The sequence below is a fragment of the Papilio polytes genome, unplaced genomic scaffold (genome assembly GCF_000836215.1).
Source record: "Papilio polytes unplaced genomic scaffold, Ppol_1.0 DF822622.1, whole genome shotgun sequence".
NCBI lineage: Eukaryota > Metazoa > Arthropoda > Insecta > Lepidoptera > Papilionidae > Papilio > Papilio polytes.
In genome coordinates, this window is record NW_013526582.1 from 2,000,034 (window position 1) to 2,008,717 (window position 8,684).

General features: G+C 33.3%; 1 protein-coding gene across 1 annotated transcript in view; it reads right to left on the minus strand.

The window, feature by feature from the left end:
• The window catches only part of LOC106105862 (alpha-2C adrenergic receptor-like), a 54,735-nt gene that overhangs the window by 44,945 nt on the left and 1,106 nt on the right, over positions 1–8,684 (minus strand). The gene's annotated exons all lie outside the window — the stretch shown is intronic.

The following is an 8,684-nucleotide window of genomic DNA, read 5'->3' on the forward strand; positions in this document are numbered from 1 at the left end:
GGAAGGGGGGTGGCTGAAAACCAGCTCGACACTGGATCTCAACCAGTATCGGTTAAGCTGAGCCTCCCCCTTTTGCCATCTGTTATAATTTCTTCATGTATGTTTTGTATTTTGTACAACTCTGTGTATTCTTGGATGGCAATAAAGAGGTTTTTTTTTTTATTTATTTTATTATTTAATATTGAAGCGCTTTCGCTTGCTCCCCATCGCAAAAAGATATATGTAATAGTAGTAAGAGCGGGCGCACACCATTAACTAAACTATCGCAAACTGTAGTGCGTTTGTCGATTGTTTCACAGCAAATTCAACTGTTTTGTTGCACAACTAAAAATCGAGTAGTGTGCGCTTCTTCATATAAACTCACTTGCTTCGTCCGCGTGGAATAAAAGAAACAAAAGCAAGTAGCTTATGTGTTCTTCCAGACTCTACATCTATGCCAAATTACATCGAGATCCGTTAAGGTGTTTATGCTACAAACTCTAACAAACATCCATTCATCCATCTAAACTTTCGCATTTATAATATTAGGAAAATGAAAATCAAATCGAGACTAGACAGTTGATAGTTTAAAAAAGGTTATATTAAAAAAGAATTAAGAGTAATTATTATTTAATTCAAAAACGACAGAAATGACATCTATTATCTGTCGACTCAAACTATAAAATACTATGAATTTCTAACTGAAATATAAGCTTCAATAATAATATAAAGTCAACGAAAATGTTGAGAATTTTCTACAATGATAGGATTACGGCAACTTTACGCTTTACTTAGACGATTGTAGTTGTTGATCCCAGAGACATTTTTAGCTCATAATCTTATTTTCTTAGTCCCCAAACTTTTTATAGTCAACAATGTTTCTCTTAGACTTGTACTAACAATCACTATTTCACTTATTCTCTTAATTATTACTGGAATTATTCATTCAAGTTCCGACACTACTTAGACCACTAAGTGCAATTTATTGCGGGTTTTAACAATATTTATACGATCTTTTATTTGATTGATTAACATTTTATTTGATTACTAGTTTTCGCGCACGACTTCGTTCGCGTGAAATTAAAACAAATTAGAGTAGCCTATGTGTTCTTCCAGACTATCCTCTACACCTATACCACATTTCATTGATATCCGTTGAGCTGTTAAGGCGACAAACTCTAACAAACTATCCATCCATCTATACTATCGCATTTATGACATTAGAAAATACAATGTACAATCGCGGAAATCCGCGGTGACCAACTTCTAGAAAAGTTGCCATGTTCCTTGCAACGTGACGAAGTACACTTCTTATAAATAATTCATTAGATAGCAGAGAATTTAGACTTTTTAAATGTGGCTTTATAATTTAAGAAGAAACACGTTTGAAATTTCGGTATTATGCTATGTATCTTTTTAAATGCAACACCTCCAGATTCCACGACTGTACATATTTCATATCCATACTTTAATTTACCAGGATTATACTTTAGTATATTAATGGATCATTCAATACGGGATAACAAAAGGAAATTGCTTCTGACGGATCATTTTTTTATATTCCTCGTCCGTTATAAATGGCTTCGATCTTTGTGAAATATAGTTTTTTATTTTCCCTCTCATATTTGATGTCGACATCAATATGTGTCATAACAAATTATTGATATCTTTCATATAAATAAATTTTTGGTGCGTTTATCGTAAGCTTTTAAGGAACTTTCTGCTCCGCACAGCCGCGTTGTGGAACGGTCGGTCCTCGGCGGTATTTCCAAACCAATACGACTTAGGGTCCTTGAAGAAACGAGCCTACAATTTCCTCAAAGGCCAGCAATGCCAGATGCATTAGCATAGTTCCTCTTATGTTGCGCATGTCCATGGGCATCGTTGACCACCTCGGTATTCTCGCCGCTCGTTTGCCCCCTTCCCTTTTAAGAAAAAGCGTTCTTAAGCCAATGGGCAGATTGGACAAGGTGGTATGAGCTCTTGGTATATATTTCTTATTTCTTAAAAACTTACTAATATTACTAGTGCGAAAGTTTAGATGGATGTATGTATGTTGTATGATATATGTGTACGTTTAGTATTAGAAATCTTCACTAAGGGACTACTTAAGTGATCATTAAAGAAGTCTGAGTATAACAGTCAAACATTTCGAGATAAACATCTCATTTCTTTCTGATTTATTAAATATAATTCGTTTTCCTTCCATAAGAAACTTCACTCGCTCCGTTCCATTAGCAAATAATTTAGTATTCACGCTCACGGACAAACACTAAGTAACGGAATATCATCAATAAAGTATTACATGCAAATACTTAACTTCCATTTAATTAAATATACGGAAATAACTAATGATTCTCCTTAATTACGTACCGTAAAAAACATCCAAGAATAGATTAAAAATTAAAGAGCCAAGCTTGTAACATTTTAAGGTAGAGATTGACAAAGTCTACGGATCTGCTACACAAGTGCTACGGACGCACTACGCAACTGCTACACACATGCTACGAATAAGTCGTTTTGTTCAACATATATTTTAAAAAATGTCTTAACCACATACCAACACAAATATTGAATACAAAATTGTACCTTCTATCTTGTGAATAAGATAAATAATGCCTTACCAAGTTAGTGAGTTAAATAATTCAAGCAAATACGAAGTGTCAACACTCATCTACATATTAAGGGTCGCAACACACACAGTGCGTGTTTGTCGACTCTAACGACAGGTAAGATGTAAGACGTTGACTTTTAAACGACAGGACCTGTGACTAGCGTGCATTTCTTTGTCAATTATAAGTAAATTAGCTTTCGCCAGCAACTTCGTCTGCGTGGAATTAAAAGAAGTATGTAGTCCATGTATTCTGCCAGACAATTATCTACATTTATGCAAAATTTTATCGAAACCCATTTAGAGATTTATATTCCGATTTTTTATGTAGAATATAGATTTATATTTAGACACGAGATTATTATTTCTTTCTAGTTTGTTAGGTCGTTTTATTTAAGGCAATACATTTTTAACGTTAGTGCCATCATGTAATCACAATAATAGTACAGAGCGCGGAGACTTTTGGCCTAGTCCATTCTCTAGAGTCTAAGATTTGTAGACTCTTACCCGTGTATGATGTACAAATATGACAATTTTCAATGAAGCTCGTTAGGGTTCATTATAAATGCTGGTTGTAATTATTATAGTATTTCTGAATAATTTAAAATTAGTGTACAGTCAACATTGAAATGTGCTTAATTGTGTTGTTTTTGTTTTTTGAGTTTTAAAAAGAAAAATAACAAAATTATTTTCAAACAATAATTTAATATATATACATCTATTTAGTTAATAAAAGACACTATTTTTAAACTAACATGAATCAAATTTAACTTTAATAACACAAGTAAAATATCAAAAAAATAATTTTAACTTTCTCCCATTTGCTATCTTCCACCTGACATTAAATTTATTTTTACGAAAGTGTTAGCATATCTCCTGCTGCATAAAATAGCGTATTTTGCATAGCCATTCTAAAAATACAGGGTGATTCGAAACTAGGACCTTCAGATATCAAGTACTTAACCACGGCAATTGACAGGCATCAAGTAATACCTCGTTTCGTCTGTTGAATGTGTGTGACGACCAAATTTTTTTTTTAATTCAGTTTCCTTTCATCATCATCATCATCATCACCAGCTCACTATACGTCCTTACCGAGGGGCTCGGAGCCTACCCTAATATGAGGTGACTAGGCCATACATAGTCAACCACGCTGGCTAAGTGCGGGTTGGTTGACTAAGTTTCCTTAAGGTTGGTTAAGTTTCCTTAACCATTTTTAAATGGATCCTTCCTATTTCAGAGGACGTCATGGTTAAGTAAAAAGGTAATATTTTTTTCATAAAAACACAAAATTCGACTTTCGTAGTCACCTCTCGTAACATATATAAATTAAAAGTCAACATCGAAAATATTCCCGAGCCCTAATAGCGAGGAAAATTACAATTTATGGCATTTTTGTACACGAAAAGCGTTGTATCGAGTTGACAGGTGTCATATTTATCTCGGTTGGGTTAATTTTCTTTCGCGCCTGCTCGCCTTTGTGTATTTTTGCAGCGCGTTCCAAATTTGAAAACGACATTTTTTGTTCAAATTAAAAAAAAATCAATACAGAGTTTCACATAACACAAATAATAGAACATCAATCTCTTTAAATTGAACATTAATTTCGTTCAACAAAAGAGGTGATAAAAAATAGAATTTACTAGCTTTTGCCCGCGACTTCGTCTGTGTTGAATAAAAAAAGTAAACGGCCATCTGTTCTTCCCAACTATCCTCTACATGTTAAATTACATCCAGATCTGTTAAGCAATTTAAGCTAACTCTAACAAACACCCATCCATCTAAACTTTCGTATCTATCTATACTATTATAATAAAGCGTAAACACACACTTCTTTGTTGCCTAAGATGTCAGCAATTACCGCACATTTTTGAATATTTTTTTTAATTAAAAGCCCTACACTTACGTTATGCTTTAGGCTATATATTTCACGCCATTAAACTTAGGGTGTAAATATTTTGGATGAAAACCTTAATGTGGGAAAAGACCATAAGTTGCTGCCAACATCAAGAAAGAAAGATTGCTAAGGTGTGCCATGTCATGTCATTTTGACATTTGCTTTTAATATTTTGACAAATCTAAATATAAAATAAAGCTATTATAGTTTCATGCGGGTAAAACCGCACGCGAACAGCTAGTTTATAATATTAGTGAGATATTAACATCCATATTAGAAATTTAAATAAATGTTTTGAAAAAACATCAGTCGATTTAGTTTGTGACGTCACAAATCACGAATATAACACATATTTTACAAGTAAACCTCGTACAGGTAATCAAAATTCTCACAATGTGAGAATTCAAGTGTTTTCAATTTCAAAACAGTACTACCGTTAGTATAATAGAAAAAGAATCAGAACAGTATTGATGCTGGCTGCTGTTTGGTCAATTGTGCTCTTGTATCGCCGACTTTCTAAAGCAAATCTCTAGCTTATTGTTCACTTAAAGATTAAATGTGATTGAAAAAGGAAACCGAACTAGTGTTCATACTTTGATAGAAAAACTATCGATGTATTGACAGAATTTATTAATAGTAACATCTGAAACTAAAAACTAAAACTACTAAAAAAAAAAGGTAAAGAACTAGAAAAAAAACTACAAGATAACAAGGTTGCTGCAAAAAACATAGCAGCAGGAAATAAAGAAAATAAAAAGAACAACTAAAACCAAACTGTCGCACAACTGTTTAGACTCGCTTTGATTCATATGAGCAATGAGGTATACTACACGATTTTTAGTTGTGCAAAAACAGTTGAATTGGCAGCGAAACAATCGACAATCGCACAACTGTTGTGCGATGGTTTAAAAAAGGGTCTAAATGTGGTAATTGAAAAAGGTTATTGATAATTGGGTAAATTAACTGTTAAAGTATTTTGAAATACAATTTAATAGTATCATCATCATCATCATCATCATCACCAGCTCACTATACGTCCCCACCGAGGGGCTCGGAGCCTACCCTAAATTAGGGTGACTAGGCCATAGTCAACCACGCTGCACAGCGGGTTGGTTGACTTCACACATATCTAAGAATTTCTTCGCCGATATGTGCAGGCATCACGATGTTTTCCTTCACCGTAAGAACGTCGGGTAAATTATGTACATATGAAAATTCGAAAAATCGAAAATCACATTGGTACATGGCGGGATTCGAACCCAAGACGTGTAGATTTACAAGTCAAGTGTTCAAACCACTGAGCCACCGACGCTCTTAATAATAGTATGGAGTATACAAAATTGTGATTCTTCATAACTGTGATGATGATCTTGGATTGGGTACTATTACTTTGTATTCGATTGACAGATGTATTTCGCGTCTGTGTAAGTCTTTTTTTATTTGTTTGTCTGCAAATTCCATTGTGACGTCTTACTGCCTAAACTAGTAACGATTTTGACAAATAAGGAATTTTTAATAGTTCCCGAAGTGTTATCAGGTATGTTAGACCACCCAAAACACCTATAATGGACGTGAGAAATTAAAATTTTAAAAATTACGAAATGTTGCGAGTTCATATCCCACTCGCAGTGATTTATTTTATTTCTTAATTGCATAAAAATGTGTTACTTATAAGAATTAAATGACAACTTTATTGATAGACGATAGATTGCTCTGTAGATCGAAAACTGGTGCATTTACCTTGCATGAAAGAGAACGGCAGAGAGATTATTATAGGGGAAAATTAAAATTCCTTAAAAAGGATTCAATGCGGAGTCCAATTAGTTCATATAAATAGGTTGTTTGGGGTTTCTCGGTTATTGTTTTTACTGTCAAATTTACGAAATTAATTTAATAAACTTTGACTTCCCGGATTTATTACGCAAGTCTATTTTAGTAACAGTTTTATGCATTAAAAAACTGTACGTGTTATTTTTTTTAGAACGTGTCGTTTACAAACAAAAATACATGCGGGATCGTGTACCGATATTTTATCCCTACAATAGCACTAAATTTTCATAACTGACATCACCATGTCATTCTGTCCGCCTGGTACAAGATACACTTTGTTAGGCGTTTTAAAACGGTTTTTTTAAACTCTGAATAACGTTTTTTTTCTAAAAAAAATAGAAGAACGTTTGCTTGCCTACTCGTAAATAAGTCTACGCTTTTGTTTCTATGTTTGCCATTTCCACCAACCACCCTCTTTAATTTATCCCTTAAACAGCTACTAATAATAATTTTACTCTCAACAATGAGGTATAATATTATAATTTTTCGTTAGATTTAGAAAGAAACAGAGACTTTCATAAGAATACTTTAAGGACTGGCTAGAAAATGGATGACCTTTTTTAGCCAGCCTTAGTTTTAGTACACTCATGGAAGTGTAAAATTAGGTCATTTACCTTTAAATAAGATTTTTTTGTTTCGTTCTGTTGTTTTTGTGTTAAAAAGTGTTTAGTTGCAAATATGATATGGTTTTAGGTGCATTATGTTGTTATTCCCATAGTTTGTTTCGCTGCATTTGTACCCATATTACACGCCCGAAGGGGTACTTATTCTTGTTACTTTGTATAGATGTTTGTATAAATTAATTGCAATAAATAATTAAATAAATAAATAATATAGTTTGCAGTTGATTAAATCCACTAATTATGTGATTGTCTTCAAACTTTATTGTACATTCATTTCAAATATATTTTCAAGCACTCTACTACATTAAAAAAACATGATCATCAATGATTTTAATATGTTTTATAACCCCTGGTCAATCAATTTGAATTCATTAAACATTTTCACTCTCGTGGTTCTCTCCCCTTGTCGTTAATGTCACCTCACCCACGTCAATGTCGAACTTAACTCGTCCTGACATCAATATGGCTAGAATTAGCATTACTTGAATACGTGATCGGTAATTTATATAGATTCCATTTTTTATTACGAACGATATGTAAAAAAATCAATCTAAAATACTAATAGTAATTAAAATAATTAAGGGCCCGATCCAAAAGGCGGTTATTTTAGAAACCGCACGACTAGTGAGGACGTTCCTGTCTCTGCAGCCCTGACCACTGGTTGCTTGAGTCATCGGATTCCGCAGCCGGTGGTGCTCTATTTTTTATATAATATATTTTATTTTTATATCAAATGTAATGTAAAATGTATTGCATAAAAAATAAGAAATAAAGATATATGGGAATTATAATAAAAGTCTTAGATTTTAACTAAATTCATTTAAGTTAAAACCTCCACACTTTTATTTCGTGTACGTTAAAGTGAAAATTTTCTATGACAGGTTAGTTGGATTGTGATAGAATAAACGTTATCCGTAGACTCCGCAGTTATAATACGCCAAACCAAAAATTATATAGTCCACGCCTCCAAAAAAGCAAAGCGACCGCTGCCCAGAGACGTTCGCAATTCGATATTTCCCCTTCCTATGCATCTCCTGCATCGTAAAATCCACGTTCCCTATCCTTTTCTTATAAGAAAAACGGTGGGCAGGAAAAGAGACTAAAGTTGGGCCTCCAGCACCATACTCATAAAACGAAACGCGTAATTGCTTTCACTTCACGCCTAACTTCTGTGTGGTCATGGTATTCCAGAGGGTAAGCCGGCCCATTCGTGCAAATGATAAAGCGGGCTCTACCACTGTTAAGGGTATATACCATTACGAGTATAGTCTACCACTTTAGCTATAACACTATCATAAAAAAAGTTTCTTATTTAAGTACGTCTGCAATATAATTAATTTCTTCAACTATTTTATCACGTTAATTTACTTTAGAACAGATACGAAATTCTCTTTCACAAGTAACGTCGATAACCCATATAGAAATAATTGAATTACAACGTTCATCAAGCAATTATCCCAATCTACGAATATCAAAGCGCTCCGGAGTAAAGGTGACGAGAGGCATCGGATCATTAAATAATTTCAATAAAGTCAAATGCACAGAGCACGAAATATACTGAAAATTTCATTTAACAAATTGAACAAACCTTTGAGTAATTTATTATATTAAGATGACTTGAAGAAAATTGAAATTATTCAAACGAAATCTATATCTATACTATTATAATAAAGCGTAAACACAAACTTCTTTGTTGCCTAAGATGTCAGCAATTACAGCATATTTTTGAATAATTCTTTTTTTT